This window comes from Papio anubis, chromosome 5 (assembly GCF_008728515.1).
Source record: "Papio anubis isolate 15944 chromosome 5, Panubis1.0, whole genome shotgun sequence".
In the NCBI taxonomy this organism is placed as follows: Eukaryota; Metazoa; Chordata; class Mammalia; order Primates; family Cercopithecidae; genus Papio; species Papio anubis.
In genome coordinates, this window is record NC_044980.1 from 161,763,176 (window position 1) to 161,785,679 (window position 22,504).

Below are 22,504 nucleotides of genomic sequence, written 5' to 3' on the forward strand. Positions count from 1 at the left end.
CCATGTGTCAACAAACCCTGCTGGCAAGAGAATGCTAGTTGCTGCCTCTCAAAGTGTCCTTCTCTCTTTTTAAAAATAAATAGCCCAGAATGGGAGTCAGAGTGAAAGCTGACCATTGGAGTCCCCCCTGGGCTCATCCTGCCTACCTGGTTTTGAGTTCTATTTGCTTTAAAAAAGAATAGTGAGTTAATACTTAGCATATTTCATTTTGTCCTGAGTGCCATGGGAGGCTGAAATTAGTGTTTTCACTTTGATGGTCTTAGAGAGAAAAGGAAACTTGGCTGTCACCTTCCAAGAAGAAAGCCATGAATGTGGGCATCTGGAGGCAATACGACTTTGGTTTTTGCTGCACAATATTTAGTCCAGAAGAACAGCCCACAAACATCCCACCCAAGGTCATTACAGGTCCCTTGAATGGTTCCTCTTCACAGGACAGGACGTGGGTAAAGGTGAAGTTTGTTTTCAATGCCTTAGTGTGCCCTCTAGACCTCCCACCATGGAAACTTGCTCTTGGGAGAGGTCCCCAGTCTCATTCACATTGAAGTATGTTAAGAGATTAAATTATTATCCCATGCACAGTGCAATAGGAATCTAAGCTTTAACTCCTAGAATGGAGATCTTCGACTCCATGAGACTCATGAATGCTCAGCCATCTGCCTCCATGACTCCTTGGTCTCCTTGCCTACACCATGCCCCCTCAATTCATTCTCCACAACGCAGCCAGAAAGAACTTCCTCAAATGGAAATATATTGATCATTTCATTGCTAAAAGAATCCCTCAATAATCTTGAATCAGTTTCAAGAAAAATGATCCTGCCACTCATACCCCTCTCTGGTCTCAACATCTGAGTGCCCCAATATGCCTGGCTACTGTTTGCAATATGCTCTGGCTACCCTCACCACAGGGCCTTTGCACATGTTATTCCCCTCTGCTTAGAGTCTCTTTTATCTTCTTTTCCACTCCTCTAACTTTCTATATAACCTTCAAGACTCAGCTCAAGGATTCTCTACCTTTCAGTGGGCTTTTTAAACATCCCCTCTACTCCAGACTGGATAACCCCAGAGATCCTGGCCTCACCCGGTACTAACCATTCAGCACTGCAGTCCTAGACTTATTTGTCTTTTCCAGCAGAATGTGAGCTTCTTGAGTGAAGTGACCCCTGTCCTATTCACCTTGACCCTGACACCTACCAATGAATATTCACTCCATGAATGAATCCTGTATTCTTGAGGGCAGTCAATTTGCCCAGTAGTCCCAAGAAAGTCACGCCACTGCCTATGTGGAGCTGGCCAAAAGGAAACGTGTGTTGGGCTGAGGATAACTGGGGACATCCGCTGCCTGAAGGGGACAGTTGAAATCACTCCCAGTTTGAGGCCACTGCAGCCAAATCTCCTGACTTTTCAAAGAACATAGACATTTTTGGATTATATATATCCATGTTCATGAACATGAACATATATACAGTCATCCCTCAGTACCTGTGGGGAACTGCTTTCAGAACCCACCCCTAGGACACCAAAATCCATGAGTGCTCAAGCCCCTCATATAAAATGGTGTCATATTTGCATATAACCACTGCACATCCTCTCACACACATAAAATCATCTCTAGATTACTTATAATACCTAATGCAATATAAATGCTATGTAAATATTAGATGTATTTTAAAATTTGTATTATTTTTATTATCGTATTATTTTTTCCCAAATATTTTTGATCTGCAGATGGTTGAAACCATGGATATGGAACCCATGGATACAGAGGACAAGTGTGTGTGTGTGTGTGTGTGTGTGTGTAGGTAGAGAAAGAGAGAAAGGGGGAGAGGGATTTATTATTAGGAATTGGCTCACCTGATTTTCAAGGATGGAATATCCCAAATCTCCCACATTAGGGAGAGCAAGATGTTTTACTCAGTCTACAGGTTTAAATGTTAATCTCATCCCGAAACATCCTCCCAGAAGCCCTCGGAATGATGTCTGACCAAATACCTGGGCACCCTGCAGCTGAGCTGAGCTCACATACAAATCACAGGTCACCTCTCTTCTAAATCATTGGATTTTCAACTTGTTTTAACCTTAAGAAACCTCCTTTTTTCTTCAAACTGCATCTTCCCTACAACTTGACTGGGATAATAAAAATTATAATACTAATAAATAACCATGGTAACATTTGTGAGTGATTACTTTGTCCAGGCCCTACTCATGGTATTGCACATGCATTAACTCATTGAACTTCCACAGGAATCGTATGAGATAGGAACTATTAATTATTCTTCCCATTTTACAGAGGTAGAAACCAGAGCACACAAAAAGAATGGTTAGATAATATATTCAACACCAAGCCGCTCGTAAATCGTGAAAACTGCTTTTGTACCCAAGCAGAAGGATTTTTATTTACCCATCACATTGTGTAAAATAGACAAGTCAAGCCTGTTTTATTTGAAGTGGAGGTTCAGGCTCCTTCTTCCAGGCAATGTCCTGGAGTTATAGCCTCTGAGAAAGGGTTTGAAAAGCCCTGGCCCAGGCAATCCTCAGAGTCTGTGGGAAAAACTAAGCCGAGGATATGCTGTGGTCCTGGCTGCATTGAAAAGTCAACTCTGCCTGCTGAGTTTTGAAAGCAAGTGGCTGTCAGGTCCCCTAGTTGTCCTTTGGACTGAGGCTTTTCCCATTCTGGGTATATTTTATTTCTCTTTGCAAAATGCAGGGATTAAGTTCCCTGTCTCAAAGCCCCTTCCCCAGGGTAGGCATGCTGTCACTGGGAGGTGGGCCGGTCTGCCACTTTCCTAGGTCCAGGGTGGAACTGCTTCAGCCTACAACATAGGAACTTTCTGAAAACATGGCCTGGCATCCCCCTTCCACCCATCCCCATGTCTACTCACCCCTCGGGCCAGGGCAGGCCTGCTCAGGCTGGGGCTCACCACCCTGCTCAGATGCTTCAACTGCTCTGTGCTAAAGTTTCCTCCAGACCCATCTGTGAACTCCGGACACACTCATTCCCAGGGCTGGCTACAACTTGTCAGGGATCCTGTTACTCCTGAATCCAGTTTCCAAAAACAATACTGGGACCGATACATTTGCCCTGATTAAATTGGCCCACAACATGCTTCTCACTTAATTCTCCTATTTTGCTTCTTACCTCTCCTTCTCTGGGTTCCACCCCTCAAAGCTCAATTTGGAAATACCCTTACATTTGATCTGAAGGTGGGTCCTTTGCCAAGAGGTGCACCCATGAAGCCACGCCAGGAAGGAGCCGACATCCATGGAACCACCTGCCTTTTGTGCATGTTTACATCTAAGCCTCAGTGATGGAAAATGCCCGAAGAGCAAACAGGCAAGAAATAAATAAGCCCACGCAGAACTCCAGGGCAGAGGAAGCGTACGCTCGGCTCAATCACATTTTCCAATTTCCTCTTGTATATTTTTCCTGACATCTTCGCATAGGGTAATTCTGATGAGGTTTTCACCTGTCAAAATGAAAAGGCTTTAAAACTAACAGCCAATTTCACACAGGGGTCCTGTTTAATCTTAAGTCAAAGAACCATTGAATGCATTGATGAACTTTGGGTCAACAAATGGATTGGCGGGTCAGCTTTCTCCTTGGAAACGGGGCGCAGTCATTCATTCCACCTTGGGCCAAGCCTCCAGCCTTATCATCTTCTCCTGGTCATGAGTTTTGGTGATTTTTTTTCTCGTATTTTGGAGAGGGGCACTTCGTGGATCCACTCACCCCTATGTCTGGTCTCCTGGCAACCAAGGAATCATCTGGGAGCCAGACAAGGTTGTCACACCCCGTTCAAGAATCAGCAGCTCAAAAGAAAACTCTCAGGGGCAGAAAAGAAAGAAAACCAGAGATTTATCAGTTTTTAGGAGCTGGGCTAACCTGTCCCACATTCTGGGTCTGCCCTTCCAATCGTTTCCCCTTCTTTCCAGGGTATGGCATTTTGAAAGAAACATGCACTCCATTTTCATGTCAAGAGAAGAATTAGTGTCTCAGAAAAGCCTCAAGTACGATTGCATGTAATTGTTTTATAGATGCTGGCACAGGTTCAGGGAAGAATGGGTTTTTAATACCAAATCTTTCTATTTCCCTTTGTTTGCCTGTGATTTGTGGGCTCTGTGAACGGCAGGTTTCTGGCAGATCCACAGTTTCGATTTCCCCTTTGTTTTCTCACGACTTGTGGGTTCAGGGTTTCTTTTATTTTTTTCCATGCGTCACAAATACTGTTTAATGTGGGCGGGGGATGGCTTCCCTCACCCTCCCCTGGAGACACATCATTTGGTTAAACCGCACATAAATTTAACCTCTCTCCAAAGAACTATTAATGATTCTAATGCACATATATGTACATGCTTGCACAGATCGAGAAGGCTTTTCTTTTTCCTTTTTAAACCAAGGAAATACCCAAGGTACAACTTCTCACCCCATCTTTATCCTCATGGAAAAAGCAGTTTTCAGGCAAAGAAATGCAGACAGGCTATGCTGACTGTGGTGAGAACACACTTGTCCGAAGTCACGCCAAGTATTACCAAGGTTGGAGTTGCCTTTGGGGTAACAGGCAGCTTCAGGCTCATCAGGCCTGTGCAGATTAGACACACTCACCAGACAATACCCCTGAGGTCATCCCTGGATAAACCAACATGCTCCAGAGCAGGGAAAAGTAGAAAGCAGGATTCATCTGTTATTGTTCAGCTCCCACTTATAAGTGAGAACATGCAGTGTTTGGTTTTCTGTTCCTGCGTTAGTTTGCTGAGAATAGTGGCTCCCTGCTCCATGCATGTCCCTGCAAAGGACGTGATCTCATCCCTTTTTTACGGCTGCATAGTATTGGATGGTGTATATGTGCCATGTTTTCTTTATCCAGTCTATCATTGATGGGCATTTGGGTTGATTCCATGTCTTTGCTATTGTGAATAGTGCTGCAGTGAACATACATGTGCGTGTATCTTTATAATAATGATTTATATTTATTTGGGTATATAACCAGTAATGGGATTGAGGGGTCAAATGGTATTTCTGCACATAGACACATGGGGGGAAACGAAACACGCTGGAGCCTCTTGGGGGTAGGGCGGGGGCGCGGCTGAGAGCATCAGGAAGAATAGCCAATGAATGTCTGGCTTAATACCCAGGTGATGGGTTGATCTGTGCGGCAAACCACCATGGCACATGTTTACCTATGTAACAAAGCTACACATCCCACACATGTACCCCAGAACTTAAAAGTTGAAGAAAAATAAAAACAGGATTCATAGATCAGAATGCAGAAGCCAAGGGTCCTCTTTTAAACAGGTGTGTCTGAGAAAAATCCCTCTGGCTGCAGTTTGGAGGGGAGACCACAGAGCAGCTAGTGCTGGGACTGTTCAATAGTATGAGTGACTTGTGACGAGGGTCTGTATCAAGGGCATGAAAGGGGAGGAGAGATGAGGGAACTCAATGGAGATTTCTGTCAAGTGAACCCTTCCTTAGTATCTCCAATGCAAAGTGAGTCATTTTGATGTGGCCATCTTGCTACAATCATCCCAGTGCCAAAATTGTATCAACATGCGAAACACTCTTTAAAAAAATCACCAGTATTGAGTCTAATCCTCATCATCCCTGATGCTTCACCATCTCTGACATCCTCCTCAATCTCTGTCTCAGTTCTCAGCTTCCCCATCCCTGATGCTACTGTACATACTGCATCCCCTCTCTGTCTCCCTGTAGCAGACAAAGGCATCCTGTCTTGCTAGGCATCACAACGGATACTGATAATTTACTAACTTCATTTCTAGGTCACGTCAAAATGACCCTGTGTCAAAGCAGTGGGCCAAATATCACCCATCCTTATGCTGAACTTCAATTAAAGCAAAAGTCCTTCTGTTTTTGCAGACGAACCTGCAAAAGAGAGAGAGCTGGGGAGAGAGTAGTACCCTGTAGAATCTTTAGCCAAACCCAGCTTCGCTTAGCATTCCAAGGTCACTCGCATCTAGGGACAAGCTGCAGGAGCAGGTGAGATGCTGCCAAATGTATCAGAGGAGGCAGCACCTGGCAGCCCCTAATCCAAGGCCGCCTGCCCTGCACAGGAAATGGTCGCTGCTGGGCATCCTTGCAGCCACTTCAGCCAGACCTTCCTTTCCTTCTAATTAACACTGAGCAGGCTCCACAGTCCTTGCCTCCTCATGGCTGCCCATATGGCTGGACCCTGCTCCCGGCTGCTAGCAGAAAAGATGAGTGAGGCTGTCTGTCTCCCTCTCTCTTTTTCATAGATCAACCCTGTGGCTCACACTTCTCCCAGCTTAAGCTTGTATTCCCAAATGTGTAGGTGTTGGGGAGCTGGACAGGGTGGAAAATCAAGCTTCCCTCTTGATTTTATAGACCTTGATGCATTTCTCAGTTTTATTTAATTTCATAAGAGCTGTGGTCTGCATACCTCCCTGGAGCTAAGAGCTGTACAGCACTGGTCTTTCATTGCAAGTAGATGTGGGTTTGACATTCCTGAAGGCTTGAAAAAAAATTATTATTCTAAGCTTTCTGCTTTGAACATGGTGAGCCAATTGGTTAGATTTCTGCGTGGTGATAACCTCTCCCAAGGGGTGACAGCCCCAGGGAGGAGGCATGGCAGGGCTTTTTAGAATGACAAATGGGAGGCCCTGGCCATGCTGGGATCACAGGGAGCCTGGGAATGTGCAGAAGGCTTGGAGCCTTTCAATCCTCCTTGTTTGGGTCTGGCTGCCCGACTTCAGCTTCGGTAAGAACCACCACCTGGCTCTCTTGCTCCAGCCCAATTCGCCTTCTTTTAGTTTTTACAATGTCTCTCACACATAAGGGCCTTGGCCCGTGCTGTGTCCTCTGCCTGTACTACTGTTCTAACTGCCTCCCCTCATGCCCTAGGCTTTGCTAACTTTCCTCTTCCTTTTAATTGCAGCTTGAGAACTCCTTCAGAGAAGCCTTCTTGACCTCAATGATCGGGCTGAGACGCTGCCCGGGCTCTCCCACCACCAGCAGGATGTTCTGCTCATTCGTCACACTTATTTTGGCTATTACTTCCCCTTAGACATGTAATGCTTCAATCCATACCTCTTTCCCCCAGCAGACCAGACCATAGCTCCTCACCAAAAGCAAGAGCCCTGCTTGTTTTTGCCCCAAGGCATCTGATGCAGGTTCTAAAACCCAGTAGCTACTCAATGAACATGCAGAGTAAATGAAAAGCTAAAAGTTCTCCAGATGGAAGGCAAGGAACAATTACTCCCAGACAGTGGGAGACAGTGGGAGAGAAGAGCCTTCAGGGTCAGGCAACCTGGGTTCAAGTCCTGGCTCTGACATTTAGATGCTGGAGTCACCACGTTTGAGAATGGATTTCTGGCAGATCTAGAGAGAGCTGGCACAGCACACTCCAAAGACCACCAGCACAATGGATCACTGGCACGCATTCTACCATGGATCCAAAGACCAGAGGAATCTTTCAGAGAGCTGTTCCTCCAGGCTAGGGAAGAAGGTGGGTTGGAGGAGAGGTAGAGGCAGAAGAAGGGCACAAAGGAGAGACTGGCTCAATTGTTGTAAGGGTGAACCATGGCAGCTTCAGCAGCTAGAGATGACTGGAGGTATCTGGAGGTCTTGAGGAATGGTTGAAGCCATGGCTTGGTGAAGGACTCCTCTTAATGCTCTTGGTGGATGGGGTAGCTTTGAGAAGGAAGTCCCTCTACATGCCATACTTCAGAAGGAAGATGTCCAAAGGCCACCTTCATGAAAGCCATCTCCTCCTTACTGCACACGCTCACTAATCTGCAATGGAGACGCTCCATGAGGGTGGACGCTCTGTCTGCCTTGTTCTCCACTGTGTTCTCAGCACTAAAACACTGCCTAGCACAGAGTGGGTACTCTATGAATCCTGGCTGAATGAAGAAAAGACTAGTCAGTATCCTCATTCATATGCTCTTTTAGGCCTCTGTCTGTGGTGGACAGGCCCTTGGGGGGCCTCCTGATTATTTTCTGCCAACTTGTGTCCACGTCTTTGTGTGATGCCCCCCACTTGAGTGTGGGTAGGACCTAAGACTTGCTTCTCACTGAGACGATATGGCAAAGGGGATGGGATGTCACTCTTTTGATTAGGCTAAGTTATATACCAAAGGCAGTAGGAAGTCACTCCCAGGATTACATTATGTTATATGGCAAAAGTGATAGAATGTCACTCCTGTGATTAAATTAGGTTGCATAACACTCTGTCTCAGAGGACTGGAGAGAGATTCTCCTTGTTAATGTGATGAAGTAAGGCATGAAGCTCACTTGGCAAGGAATAGCAGGACATGAGGGTGGTTTCTCACCAACAGCCAGCAAAAAGTGGGATCCTTAGTCATACAGCCAGAAAGAAATGAATTCTGCCAACAACTGAATGAGCTTGGAAGAAGATTCTTCCCCAGTCGAGCCTCCAGATGAAATGCAGTCCAACCAACACCTCGTTTACAGCCTTGAGAGACCCTGAGCAGAAGATCCAACTACACTGTGCCCAGACTCCTGATGTATAGAAATGTGTGATAGTAAATGTGTGTTGTTTTAAGCTTCTAAGTTGGTAGCAACTTGTTATAGGGCAATTGAAAATGAATACAGCCTCTAGACCTTTAATCACACTTTTCTCTCTCTCTGGAAGAACAAAACTAAGGGATTCTCACGAGACGAAATTTAGGCACCACTATCTCCAAGAAGACTTCCCTGTTTCACTCTGCTCTCATCTTAGGAGTCTCTGGTCTGTGTTCCTGCAAAGCTCCCTATGTTTTCTCTATAATACTTTTGATGCTATGTTGTCCCTTTCTGTTTCCATATTGATTTCACTCACAAGGCTCTGAGCTCTTTAAGAGGCCCTGGCTGCCTTCTGTTTTCTTTTCTCCCTTCTCCTACCTTTGTCACATGGTTTTGGAGGGCTTACAGTGTGCCAGTTGCTGAGATGTGAAGTCAAACAACAGCAGGAACATCAAGATCCTTTCTTCATCCTCATGGAGTATCTAATCTAATAACAAGGAGACCTAGTAATCCCAGAATCACTACACCCATGGATCATGACACTTGTGGATAGATGTCAGGAAGGTGGCATATGGCCAATCACAGTGCCTGTGACCTAGTGAGCCAGGGCAGGGAAGGCTCCCTGAAAAAGGGATAGAGTGTGAAAGGTGGAGAGGACATGAACAGTAGAGATGAGGTGAAAAATGGCCTAGGCATGGGGCAGTTTACAGCAAGGCCCTGTGAGGAAGGATGCACCGGCAGTTTGAAAAACAAAGTCAGTGAGGCCGTGACAGAGAGAGGGCAAAGGCCTGTGGGGCAGGAGCAGGTCGTCAGGACAGTCAGAACAGATGTGTGGCACCACAGCCCATGTTATAGAGCTCGGTCTTTACCCGCTTGATGTGCACTAGAGAGTTTCCATCGAGAGGGTGACACAATCCCATATGAACTGTGAAATAATTACTGTGGAAAGTGAACAGTTGGCTGTAGAATAAGGGTTTGAGGGTAGGGTGAGCTGCGCTGCAAAAATGGGAGACCCGTTAGGAAGCTATTATGATAGTCCAGGTAAGAAATAACATAGCCCGGTGTTATGCGTTGAATTGTGTCTCCTAAAAAGACACTGAAGTCCTAACCTCAAATATCTGTGAATGTGACCTCATTTGGAAATAGGGTCTTTACAGATGATCAAGTTTAGATGAGGTCATTCGGAAGGGCCCTAATCCAATATGACTGTGCTGGAGAAGGGGAAATTTGGGCACAGAGACAAACATGCATAAATGAAAAGTGATATAGGGTACAGGCCTTCTACAAGACAAGGAACACCTGAGGTTACCAGCACTAGGAGAGAGGCCTGCAACAGAACCTCCCTCACAGCCCTCAGAAGGAACCAACCCTGCCAACACTTTGATTTTGGACCTTCAGCCTCCAGAACTGTGAGACTATAAATTGCACCTACTTTGTTACAGCAGCTTTAGGGAACTCATACAGTTGGCTTAGGTCAGGGTCAGCAAGCTTTTTCTGTAAAGGGTTAGACGGTAAATATTTTTGGCTTTGGGGCCATACTCAGCTGTGCAGTTATAACATGAAAGTAGCCACAGAAGATAGGTAAGCATGAGTGTGTCTGTGCACCATTAAGACTTTATTCATGGCTGGGTGTGGTGGCTCACACCTGTAATCCAAGCACTTTGGGAGGCCGAGGCAGGCAGATCATCTGAGGTCAGGAGTTCGAGATAAACCTGGTCAACATGGTGAAACCCCAGCTCTACAAAAAGCACAAAAATTAGCCAGGTGTGGTGGCAGGCGCCTGTAATCCCAGGTACTTGGGAGGCTGAGGCAAGAGAATTGCTTGAACCCAGGAGGTGGAGGTTGCCATGGGCCAAGACCATGCCATTGCATTTCAGCCTAGACAACAAGAGCAAAAACTCTGTCAAAAATAAATAAATACATACATACATACATACACACACACACACACAAATAAAATACTTTATTCACTAGAACAGGCAGAAGGTTGATTTGACCAGTGTGTACTGCAGTTTTGGACTCTGGGTCTAGGGGACAGTGATGCAGATGAAAAGGAGAGGATGCTGTACTAGATATCTGGGGGTATCCTCTGCATCTTGGGTCTCCCCTATGTCTAGTTTAGAGTCGACTTCAGCCAGGGGCTCAGTCCATGTGGAACTCTGGATCTAAACTCACACTGGATGAATGGGTCCTTCGGGCCCAGAGCAAATGACGGGGTTTGAGAGATGGTTTCAAATGTCTCTTTCAGGACTAGCATTCTGGGGACTGCTGATGGGGAACGAACAGTATTTCTGTGTCCATGTGTAGTGTGGCTTGTTACAAAGTAAGTGCCCCAGCCTGAAGGCTCAGTGGGGGCAGGAGAGGCACCGGAGTTATGCACAGTAGCTCCCTTTGTCCTGATACACAGCACAAAGCGGCGCTTGCTCAGTGCCTGCTCCTGATGCTGGTGATAACGGTGCTGACAGTGAGGGGCTCTCAGCCTGAAGGTCATGCAGTTGGTGGAAAGACAGCAGCTTTGGAGTAAAATCCTTGATCTGCCACCTCTTGGCTGCTTGATCTTGGGTACGTTCCTTAATTAAGTTCTCTGATTCTTTTCTCACTCATCAGAGAGGAGGAAGCACAGTGCCAGGCACAAGGTAGACCCTCATGACATTTTAGTTTCTCCTTCTTCCATCTGGAGGCTCTGGGGTCAGCATCCCAGGTTCAAAGCCATCCCAAGTCACTAATGGTGTGAGCTTGGGTAAGTGACTTTACCTCATTTTTGCCCCATGGTGGTAGCTGCAAGGCATACTTTCTAGCGGACCTCGAAGTCTGCTCTTCACCCTCTAGCCTTCTCTGAGCCCTGGGGAGGATAATTTGCATGGACTATATCACCAGCTTCCCTTTGCTGCTGACTTCTAGAGGGGGGTGCCCAGTGGGAGTCATGAGCAGGAGATCAGAGGGCCAGAGGACAGAAGTCACGTATCTATCCCCTGACTCCTCTCTGCTGGGCTGTGGTTTGGAAGTGCTGAGTTCCCAAAAGCCACAGCTTCTGTTGGGTGGCCCTTCTCCCATGGCTACTGCTCTCAACTTGTTCCAATAACCTCTCCTTCCACGAACCCCTCAGGCCTAGGGGTGGATGTAGCTTCCTGCGGTTGCTACTTCCTCATGTTTAACCATCATTCATAAGCACCTATCACCCATCTATTTGTAAAAATTCTCTTCCTGAAACCCTCTTTCAAAATTATTTTTCACTGTGGGAAAGTATACATAGCATCAAATTTAACATCTGAATGATGTTCAAGTGTACAGCTCTGTGGCGTTAAGTACATTCACATTGTTGTGCAATTATCACTACCATCCATCTCTAGAACTCTTCTTATCCTGAAAAACTGAGACTCTGGACCCATTCAATAGCAACTCCTCATTCGCCCTTCCCTACCTTCCCCTCTAGCAACCATTATTCCACTTTCTGCTCCTGTGAATTTTCTACTCTAGGTACCTCATGTAAATGGAAACATATAGTATTTGTATTTTTGTGACTAGCTTATTTCACTTGGCATAATGTCTTCAAGGTCTATCCATGTTGTAGCCTGTGTCCGAATTCTTCCTTTCTATGGCTGAATAATATCTCATTGTCTATCTATATTACATTCGGTTTATCTATCCATCCACTGATGGACACTTGAGTTGCTTCTACCTTTTGACTATGTAAGTAATGCTGGCTGTACAAATGATGAATATGGTTGTACAAATACCATTTGATCCTCTTTAACTGTCCTTTTGAGGGTTCCATCTGGGTTCCTACCATGACCCTCACTGCTATATAATATATGCCTAGCATCATCATGCCATATATTTTTTTTTTTTTTTTTTGAGACGGAGTCTCGCTCTGTCTCCAGGCTGGAGTGCAGTGACTCGATCTCAGCTCACTGCAACATCTGACTCCCTGGTTCAAGCGATTCGCCTGCCTCAGCCTCCCAAGTAGCTGGGATTACTGACAAGTGCCACCATGCCCAGCTAACTTCTGTATTTTTAGTAGAGGCGAGGTTTCACCATATTGGGCAGGATGGTCTGGATCTGTTGACCTCCTGATCTGCCCGCCTCAGCCTCTCAAAGTGCTGGGATTACAAGCATGAGCCACTGCGCCGGGCCCATCATGCCATTTTTAATAATTGAATCAATCAAGTGAATGTATCAGTGTATGGCACACGGAAAGCACTCAATAAGCGTCAGCTACTGTTACGATTAGGGAGGTTTTCTGCATATGGCAGAGACTCTTCATCCTTAGCAGCAGCTCAACTACCCTCCCCCACCTAGCTGGGTTGGGACCATGTGACTGCAGTCTAGAGAGTGGAGTGTGACCAGAGTAGGACACATCCCTTCTAAGAAAACCTCCCTACCTAATTCTTCATGCCTTCTCTTTTTCTGTGGGCTAGATGCCCACCTGGCAAGAAGGTCCCGGATGCCACGTGTTAAAGACAGCAGAGCCTCCATCTGCCTGGGCCCCCTGATACGTGAACAGAGGAAAGTGCTCATATTATCACCCCTGTTTTACAGATGATGCAGCTAGAAGATTTGGTAACTTGCCCAGCAAGTAGCAGAGCCTAGATTAGAACATAAGCAAGCAGCCTGGCTCAAAGGTCTGTACGCCTCAACACTATTCTACACTGTCTCTCTTCAACTTAGGAACAAGCCTTAGCAATTAGATTTCCCTTTTCTTGAACAACCCCCAGACTCAGTCTAAACTCAAGATTGCTACAGTGGGAGTCCACGGAGCTGAGCAGTGCACTATAGGTCCAGGGAGTCCTGGTGTGACACTGCAATTTAAGGACATTTCAATCCCCAGTGGTGCAGGCTGGGGAGGGTCATGAGGAGGGAGGGAAACAGACCTGTGCCTGCAGCTGCTTTCTTGGCCACCTCTGTCCTTCTCCTCCTTGGTGTTCTTTCCTCTTAGGGCTGGTGGCCTGCTCTCACCACCTGGGAAGGAGTCTGGAGAAAGACGGGTCCTCCCTGGCTCCGTGGCGGCAGAGCCGGGATTACCCACTGACATTATAGCTGGCAGCCGTGGGCTGTTGGCACCCTTTAAAAGAACACGATGGCAATTTTCCAGCTAAATTCTCCCAATTAGGCAGTTAGAGAAACATTATCCACCCCAGCATAAAGCTGATGAAATGGAGGAGGAGGGCTGAAGGAGGGGTGCTAATCTGTCTGCATTGGATCCTACGGTTTAGAGAATGCACATATTTCCAGGGGTGCTCTGTGTTCCTGGAGAAGTTTGCAGGGGTCTGATGAGTTGCCTGGGGGAAAACAGGTGATTCTGACTCGGCCACCTGAAGGGTCTTATTCTTCTAAGCAAGGAATACAAATCATTCTCCAAAATCCCAAAGCTTTCTCATCTCTGATCTGGACTGAGTAGGTAAAGGGAGGCATAAGAGCAGAATTACATAAAGTCAGAGCCAGAAGGAAGTTTTTACTTCCCCACCCCACCTAGACTCAACGCAGGGACTGGGAAACAGGTCCATCAAGGAAAGCCCAAGCTGTGACTCAGGCCATGATTCCTGACCGTTTACTCGTAGATATTAGAAGAATTCCATGGTTTTCTCATTTACCAAGGCTTTCTTTCCTAAATGTAGGCATTTTCCAGCCATCGTCATATTTAATTCTTATGATAACCCTGAGCAGTAGGTATTCCTGTTGTCCCAATTTGCACACGAGGAAACTGAGACACAGGCACATGTATGGAAGCCAGGCCAGGGAGGGATTCCACAGGCAGACCAAGCCAATGTCCGGTCCCTCAGAAAGGCCCAGGATCCTGTTGCCAGAATTCCTAGTCATCAACACACATTGATTTAATGACGATAACGATAATCATACATTGAGCACTATGCCAAGGGTATAAACCAGAGTATCTAATTTAATCCTTATAAGTATTTTTATAAAATAAGAGTCATCACTCCTCACATTGCAAATGAGTGAAACTCTGGACTAGAGAGATGAAGGAGCTCGCCCGTGGTTGGATCATGTGGCATCCGATCCTCACGCTTGAGCCAGTGCTCCTGACAGCCATGGAAGGCCACCCCCACTTTGGACAAGGGCCACCCAGCATATCAGGCACAGTGTTCCCTGCAAAGAGGTGGACAATAGTCTTTGCCCTTAGGGTAGATACTCTATAAAGCACCTAAACCAATTAGATAATAACATAAACCAGTGACAAGTTCCCAGCTAGCCAATGCTAATGGAGCTCAGAGAAAGAGAAAGAGAAAGAAAGAGACTCCCTGGGGCTGAGGCTGTCAGGGCTTCTCTGTGAGAGATAAGGATATGGAGAGATAATTATTGCAGGACAATAATTATTGTTTTTATTGCTATTTTTGCATTTCTTAGTGTATTTATTATTGCAATAATTATTGCAGGGCAAAAAATCATTACTGCAGGGCAGTCCAGGTAAAGCACTCTGAGCAGAGAGGTGAGCAGGGAGCTGTCTGAAGGCCAAAGAGCTCTCTGGTCTGGTTCCCATGGAAGAAGAGTGGGACGGGAGATCATAAACATGAGCAGAGCTCATACTGTGTAGGGATGCGGATGTCAGGATACAATGTTAGGACTTTATCATTGGCAATAGGGAGCCTTTGAACAGTAGGAGGCAAAGTACCAAGATCTCTCTCCAGGATGCATGACCTAGTTATGGTGTTCAGGATGAATCTGAGGACAGAAAACCCAGGAGCCCAGAGACATTATTAATGAAAGGAAGAGGACATTATGAAAGCTGTGCTGACAGAATATGGCAGCTGACTGGAAAGATCTAGGCAACCATGCCTATTATCATCACTGATAAGATGCTGGTCCATGCACATGATCCTTCCATTAATTACGTTTCCTTCTACCACAAGTGTTTCTTCCCCTCAACAAAAGCTTGAGGTCTGAGGGAGAACCAGGCTAATCAGTGCTGCATCATGAGAAGAGGCTCTAACTGCTTGGCACCAGTGCTGGGGAAAAGTCCTCAAGCATGAAGCAGCCTCATGTCCTCTGATTCCCCCCGCAATCATGCCCTACTTGTTTATAGGGAATCTAATAAAAAGCAAGGAGTAGCTGATTGTTGAGGTTTCCCTAGGCCAGCCTCAAAGTCCACAGAGCCTTTCAGATTTACATAACCCTTCAGGGAGGGCTTACTCTCATTCTCATCCCTCATTCACTCCCACAATATCCGGCAGGGGGCAGGGGGCAGGGGGTTTGAAAGGGTTAGCTCCACTGGGGACACACAGCAAATCAGAGGCTGCCCAGGTCTATCCTGTGAAGCGGCGGGAGGCAGCAGTCCTTCTTCATTAATCACAAGCAGTGTGGAATGAGAAGGTACCAAGAGACGTGTGTGTGCCTGCGCTGTCCTAGGGCACCCATAAAAATAGAGAAAGCACCACTTTATAAACTGCCAGGATACATAACTCCACAATGGACTTACAGTCTATAAAAAGCACGGCTCCATGCCCAGATTGAGGAGCTGGAAGGGCCACACTGGAAGTGAGTGAGCAAAGATCATGTGAAATGACGTCCTCGGGGCAGATCCACATCACTGGGCCCTTCGTGACAATTACTGTGTATGTTCTCCCCCGTCCTCTCCCTGCCCCCCTCACCTCTTCCCAGCCCGATTTTGCCCGTAATTCTGAAAAGCTATGGCTGTTTCATTGGGACTTGGCTTAGGTCTGCCAGAAAATGCAAATTCAGGACAGAAATAGTGGAATTTGGACATGATGGCAGAGCCAAGCTGCTGCCAACCTCAGCGGTACCTCAAAGTTTGATGTGGGCAAGAGGAATGGAGGATTTCTAGGGACTAATAGAAGGTGTTAGTCAGAATTCTGTTTGTTTAAAAAGTCTCAACCAACCTGTACCAGGGTTCCCATTCTTTGGAGACGTCTAACAAACTCTATTCCCTGTGACCCAAAGGGGTTCCTATTCTCAAAAGGAGAACTCTGTTTCTCCTATACAAGGTGACTGCCAAATATTGCCAATGAAGTCAGAAGTAGACCGAAGATATTTGAAAACTCTAGGTTCTCTCCTTGGCCCTTTATATGACACCCAAGAACACGCCACAGCGCTTCCTAAGCACGAACTAGCATAACAAAGAAAAGATGCTCTTATACAGGCCCAGCATTACACACTAGGACAATGTTATGGTTGCCAGATTCCATGATGTGTGCCTTTCGCCTTTCCACTTGAATATTTTTGAAATGTGGCCGGGGGTGGTGGTTCACATCTGTTAATCCCAGTGCTTTGGGAGGCCAAGGCGGGAGGATCACGTGAGTCCAGGAGTTCAAGGCTGCACTGAACTATGATCACAATAACGCACTCTAGCCTAGGTGACAGAGTAAGACCTCGTCTCCAAAGAAATTTGTTTAAATGATTTCTTGAAATGTGCACATTTGCAATGCCTGCATATAAAAGAGTCTGTATTTCCTCAATAATTTGTATTAGGATTTTTATTAGATATGTTGTATGTTGCATTCTGTGGAGCATATATGGAGGACACGTGTGTGCTGAGGGTGGAGCTAAGACCATGCATTGGTTGGTCGTCTTCTTGAATTGGTCTCCCTAGTGATACTGGTTGAAGGTGCCTAGTGACACTGGCTGAAGATGCCTCTGGTCCAGATGCTCCTTTTAGTCTTTGAGGGTTCCTGGACTTTTGAAAGGCCAGGTGAGACCAAGAAAGGGAAAGAAAATTCTGAGTTAGCGGTTTTGTTCTGCTGCTCTCAGGTCCTAGGCAGGACCACGTCAAGACCCATTGTTAACCCAGGAGAAAGCGGTCAAGGCAGTCTGTTCTGGTTCTGTAAAGAAGAAATGACCCAGGAATTTGTAGGATCCATAGGTCTGGAGGATTTAGGACCTTGGCCATCACTAGATGAAACCAGTAGTTGTTAACAAGGAGAGGTACTACCATTTGGCATTTTCAGGAACCTCTTTATGTACAAACCTGCCACTCTGAGAGTGACTCGCTTTAAGAGTAGGTAATACTCTAGCCACCTTTTCAGCTGGAGTGGCACTGATGGTATTCTTTCCCTGAGGATACACCCCTTGCTGCTAAAGCCCCAGAAAATAGGCTGCAGTCACATATTTTTTTTTTTTTTTTTTTTTTTTTTACAGTTTTAGTGGTATCCTCATTTTATAAACTACCATTTATGACCACTTATTGTATGCCAGGCACTATGTGAAAGTGTTCCACATAGATTATATTTATCCCTAAGTGTTAAATTTTTCCCAAATTCCCACAACCAGTTAGTCCAGAAGCTCATGTTTGAATCCCTGCCTGTCTGGATCCAAAGTCTGTCTGCTAAACCATGATACTTGGACTCTGCTTCTGCAGCTTTTAAAAGCATCAAAGCTGATACCTATGGAAGTCAAAGACCCTGACCCAGAGCAAAAGTCTTGGAGTTTCCACCGAAACAGACTTCTTCAGCCTTGTCACGCAGACGACACCTGGAACCTATTCAAAACTAAACCACCCAAAGGAACAATTCCCCAGCCTGGACACGTGTGGGTCTCCTACGAAAGAGCACCCCCTAGACTGAGTTTCTGATCTTCCTGATGGTTTGATAGAGGGACCTCCATATGCATCAAACCTGGTTACACTGCTGATGACTAGAAACTGTTATCATGCTGATTAATGCTGCCATTGTTCAGAGCAATAATTAACCCAGCAGGAAGGACTAAGGGGAATGAAATAGTGGCTAATTCATCTCCAAGGAATTGCCAGGTGATGTTTATTTCGTGAAAACTGGAGGGAACCAAACACACAATCATTTTTCTTTAACATTGACGTTTTCTGTCTACCAGGCTGGCAGCAGTGGCAGCAGAGCTCTTCCATATCCAATTTCAGGTGAACAGTCAGAAAAGACTCATGCAGGAGGAAAGGGACAGAAGAACATGTCTTTGGCTAAACACCCAACTGTGACATGCTGCCTCTGTGGGTCTCCTGTCTTTCCTCCAACCTTAACATCTTTCTCAAAAGCCAGCGCTCACCTGAGTTGCTAATTAAGTAATTTCCTTGTTTGTCTGACTGCAAGTTTTTTTTCTTGCAGCATTGCCAATTGGAAATGGCTCTTAATTATGTCAACTCATGAAACTACACCAAAGAAAATCCTATCATATCCCTCATTTGTCATATTACTTAAAGAATAAAAAAAGATAAGCCAATGGATGGGAGGCCAATAATAACCCTTTTCATCACAAAGCTCTTCATAGCTCTGTTCATCAGCTTTCAAATCCAGCCATGGATCTGGCTATTTAAAACCCTACTCCATGTGCAAAATGGAACAGAACCAAGAAGGATAGCTTCTCCAGTAAGAATATAAGAAGAGTGCTACCTTTCTTCCCATTTAAAATTAGACTTAATTTGATCTTGAGTTGATCAAGCACAGTTGATCTTGATAAACAGTCAGAGTGCTGGGTTTCAGGATGATGTGTTTCAGGATAAACAGTCAGAGTGCTAGGCTTTCTCCATCTTCCTCATAGGGGACCAAATTTTCTAGGCCTTCTCCATCTTCCTCATATAGTTGCTCCAGGAACACATGCTTTGTAGAAATCCTGTAGGAGGGATGTGATTTCTGTCTAGTGCCATCCAACAGAGTTCCACACTTGGCCTGGGAGGAGAAAGGGGATGTGATGACACAGCAGAGAGAGAGGCTTGAAGTGCTTCACTGCTGCTTTGAAGACAGAGGAAGGGGCCTTGAGTCAAGGAATGTAGGTGGACTCTAGAATCAGGAAAAGGCAAAGAAATGAATTATCTCCTAGGATTTTAAGAATGAATGTGTGGCCGGGCGCGGTGGCTCAAGCCTGTAATCCCAGCACTTTGGGAGGCTGAGGCGGGTGGATCACGAGGTCAGGAGATCGAGACCATCCTGGCTAACATGGTGAAACCCCTTCTCTACTAAAAATACAAAAAACTAGCCGGGTGTGGTGGCGGGCGCCTGTAGTCCCAGCCACTCGGAGGCTGAGGCAGGAGAATGGCGTGAACCCGGGAGGCGGAGCTTGCAGTGAGCCGAGATCGCGCCACTGCACTCCAGCCTGCACTCCAGCCTGGGTGACACAGCGAGACTCTGTCTCAAAAAAAAAAAAAAAAAAAAAAAAAGAGTGAATGTGACCCTGCCAACATCTTGATTTCAGCCCAGTGAAATCCATTTTGGACTTCTGACCTCCAGAACTGTAAAATACTACGTTTGTGTTGCTTTATGCCACTAAATCTGTGGTAATTTGTTATGACAGCAATAGGAAACGAATACATCAAGTAATCTAAGGACTTGCACCTTGCACATATGCCTGTTCTGTGCCCACCTTGAGAGCTGCATCCTACCTGTGCCCAGCCCCCAACAGGTCTTCTATTTTCTCTATCATAGTATTGGTTTAGTGGCCTCTGCAATCACTGACCCACCACCCACATCCCAGCATCCAGCTAGCCTCCTTCTTCCTGCTTTAGAGGTGATGGGTCTAATCCTAGTGCTTTGTTCACAGGATTGATGCCGGACCCTTTCTTATAAGCCCAGCCCCCATTCCTTAGGAATTTATCATGAGATCTCTTTCCTCTCTAACTACTCACTACATGGAACATACTGTATTTTTCCCATTTAGCAATAAGGAGGCTAAAGTTAGAGAGGTATTAAATGGCCAAATTTACACACCTAGTACATGGTAGGGGCAGGATTATAACCTAGACCTGCATAATTCCAAAGTCTATGTTCTCAAGGGCTCTTCAATATGGCCATTCTCATGAGCCACCCCTCTAGGAGACACCAGGAGCTGTGGCCCAGAGCCTCATCTCTTAACCCCAAAGACACAGGATGAAATGTAGGAACTCCAATAGCTTAAACCTTTCTGATAAGAGTCAAAACTGACTTAATCTCTACTTGATTTCATTCAAGAGAGGGCTAAAGTCACATTCTCATGTGGCATAGTTTGTGCGGCTTTAGACTCATCGGCCACTAGGGTTCCAAAAAGAACCAGCCCCTGCAACCAGTGATCACCTGACTCTTCCAAAGGGTTCCCCGAACCCAATGTCCTGTCTGTCCCAAGTATTTACTGACATGGAGGCTGCCCTATCCTGTCAATATTCAGAAGGGTTTCGCTTCCATAGTTAACCGATGTTCGAGGGATCATTCATTCTGATATTCCTGGTTGCTCTGTATTTAGTTTTGGAAGTCATTCTATGAGGTGAAAACAATCTCATCATTAACATTTTTAAAATGCCATTATCAGTAATAAATGGAGGCATTTATGAGAGAGAGAGAGGACAACCAACACTTCTTCCTGTTTTGAAGGCTTTTCCTCTTGCAAAAAACTTTTCTGTAAGGCATCCTGAGCTAGTAGTTCTTGTGCATAAAACCATGCATGGGGTTTAACAGCAGGAAGAATCCCAGCCATGAACTAGAGATGACAGTATCCAGGACAACGACGCACATGTGGTTACGCAGGAGCTGCTGTGAATTCCAGTTTAGTGCTCCTTTCTCAACTCCAAGTCACCACCTAACACTCCAATTTAACTGGTTTCTCAGAGAATTCCAGTTAATAAGTTGCTCTGGGACACTCACTCAGCTTAGCAAATGGTAGCTCCTTTTACCATCCCCCAAATGTAGGGGCAACTTCCTGTTGCTTTCCATTGAACTGAGAGTGAGGAGTTGGCCAGCTTGGCCCCAGACTGCCCTGCAGATAATGCTGCTTCTCAATTCCATTTCACTAGGGCCTATGTTTAGGTGCCCCCAGAAAGAGGGTGTTCTGAAATAGAACTCAAAGTGAAGGCTGTCACAGGATCATGGGAAACACACTCAGTTATTACATACTTAGACTATACAAGCCAAGGTCTCAGACCACACTCTTGAGAGGAGAACCCAGAATAACTATTTGGTTGTTCATAAAATGGTCATTATTCTAACTCTGAAATTAAAACAAGGCCATCCAAGTCTCTGGGGTCAGGGATGCTATTTCTGGAAGGTGCCTGCCTTTCACATGTGTATCAAGGCACTGGGCTCTTGCACCTGGAGTATTTTTTGACTCATCACAGCTTTTATCTGACTTGAGGCAAGAACCGTGGGAGCCATTTGGTTCTATCACTTTTTATTTACCAGGTGTTTCCGGCTTACAGGCAGTTGTCTCTGTAAAGCTATACCAGTTTCCCCGCAAACAACAAAGGGATACAGATTGAAAAGAGGATGACACCATCTTTCACCCCAGAGTATAGCCACACGGTCACAGTGTCCCTTTATTTTACGTTACTGGTAACACCATCATCATCTCCTAGAACAATGAAGGCTCCCTGCATCCTATTGGCACCACAGCGTTACTTGGGTTTTCCATTGGTCAATGTCTATTACTGACCTTTGAACATCAAATATTCTTGCTTCTCTCCCAGCCCATCCCCATCCCTAGGAAATATGGATTTAGGCACATAACAGGATAGTAGAAAGGTCCAAAGAAGCTCATTCTTCTACAAAATCCTTGAACTTTACCTACCCCTACAGAAAGCTAGTTCTGAAATCTAGACCTGAGTATAAAGAATCCTGATACATGTAGACTGAGAAATAGTTACTCTTTATAATACAATATGGTGATTATGAGATGGCCAAAATGACTAACGGGAAAAATACATATGAGGGATCTTCAAAAAGTTAATGGAAAATGTTTATTATGAAAAAACCATGTATGGATTTAAAAAAGATTTTGCACCAAAATCAACTTGTACTAACTTGTTACAACATGTCTGAACAGGATCTAGTTTGAGGTACTAAGAAAGATAAGATATCAGTTTGTAAAGAATCTCTATCAGAGCAACATGAATTCTGCTAAAATTGAAACAGGAACATCAAATTTATGACAAAGCTTTAGTAGAAGAATGGTGAAATCATTGATGCTTTATGAAAAGTTGATGGGGACAATGCCCACCTCCCAGTCAGTTTACACATGGGTAACTCATTTCAAGAAGGAATGAGGTGATGTTGAATATGAAGCCCACAGCAATAAACCAGCTATATTAATTTGCCAAAAAAATTCATCTTGTTT

The 22,504-nt window shown here is 45.4% G+C and overlaps 1 protein-coding gene and 1 long non-coding RNA gene across 5 annotated transcripts in view; both read right to left on the reverse strand.

Moving 5' to 3' along the window:
* Positions 1-22,504, reverse strand: part of SLIT3 (slit guidance ligand 3) — a 636,360-nt gene that overhangs the window by 437,514 nt on the left and 176,342 nt on the right. The window lies entirely within an intron of this gene.
* The window catches only part of LOC110743575, a 62,659-nt gene continuing 53,981 nt past the window's right edge, over positions 13,827-22,504 (reverse strand). Inside the window, exon 2 of one of the 2 annotated variants that reach the window (XR_002522866.2) lies at positions 13,827-19,209. This is a non-coding gene — a long non-coding RNA (uncharacterized LOC110743575). The remainder of the gene's footprint in view (positions 19,210-22,504) is intronic. The other variant, XR_002522865.2, reaches the window with a different exon arrangement.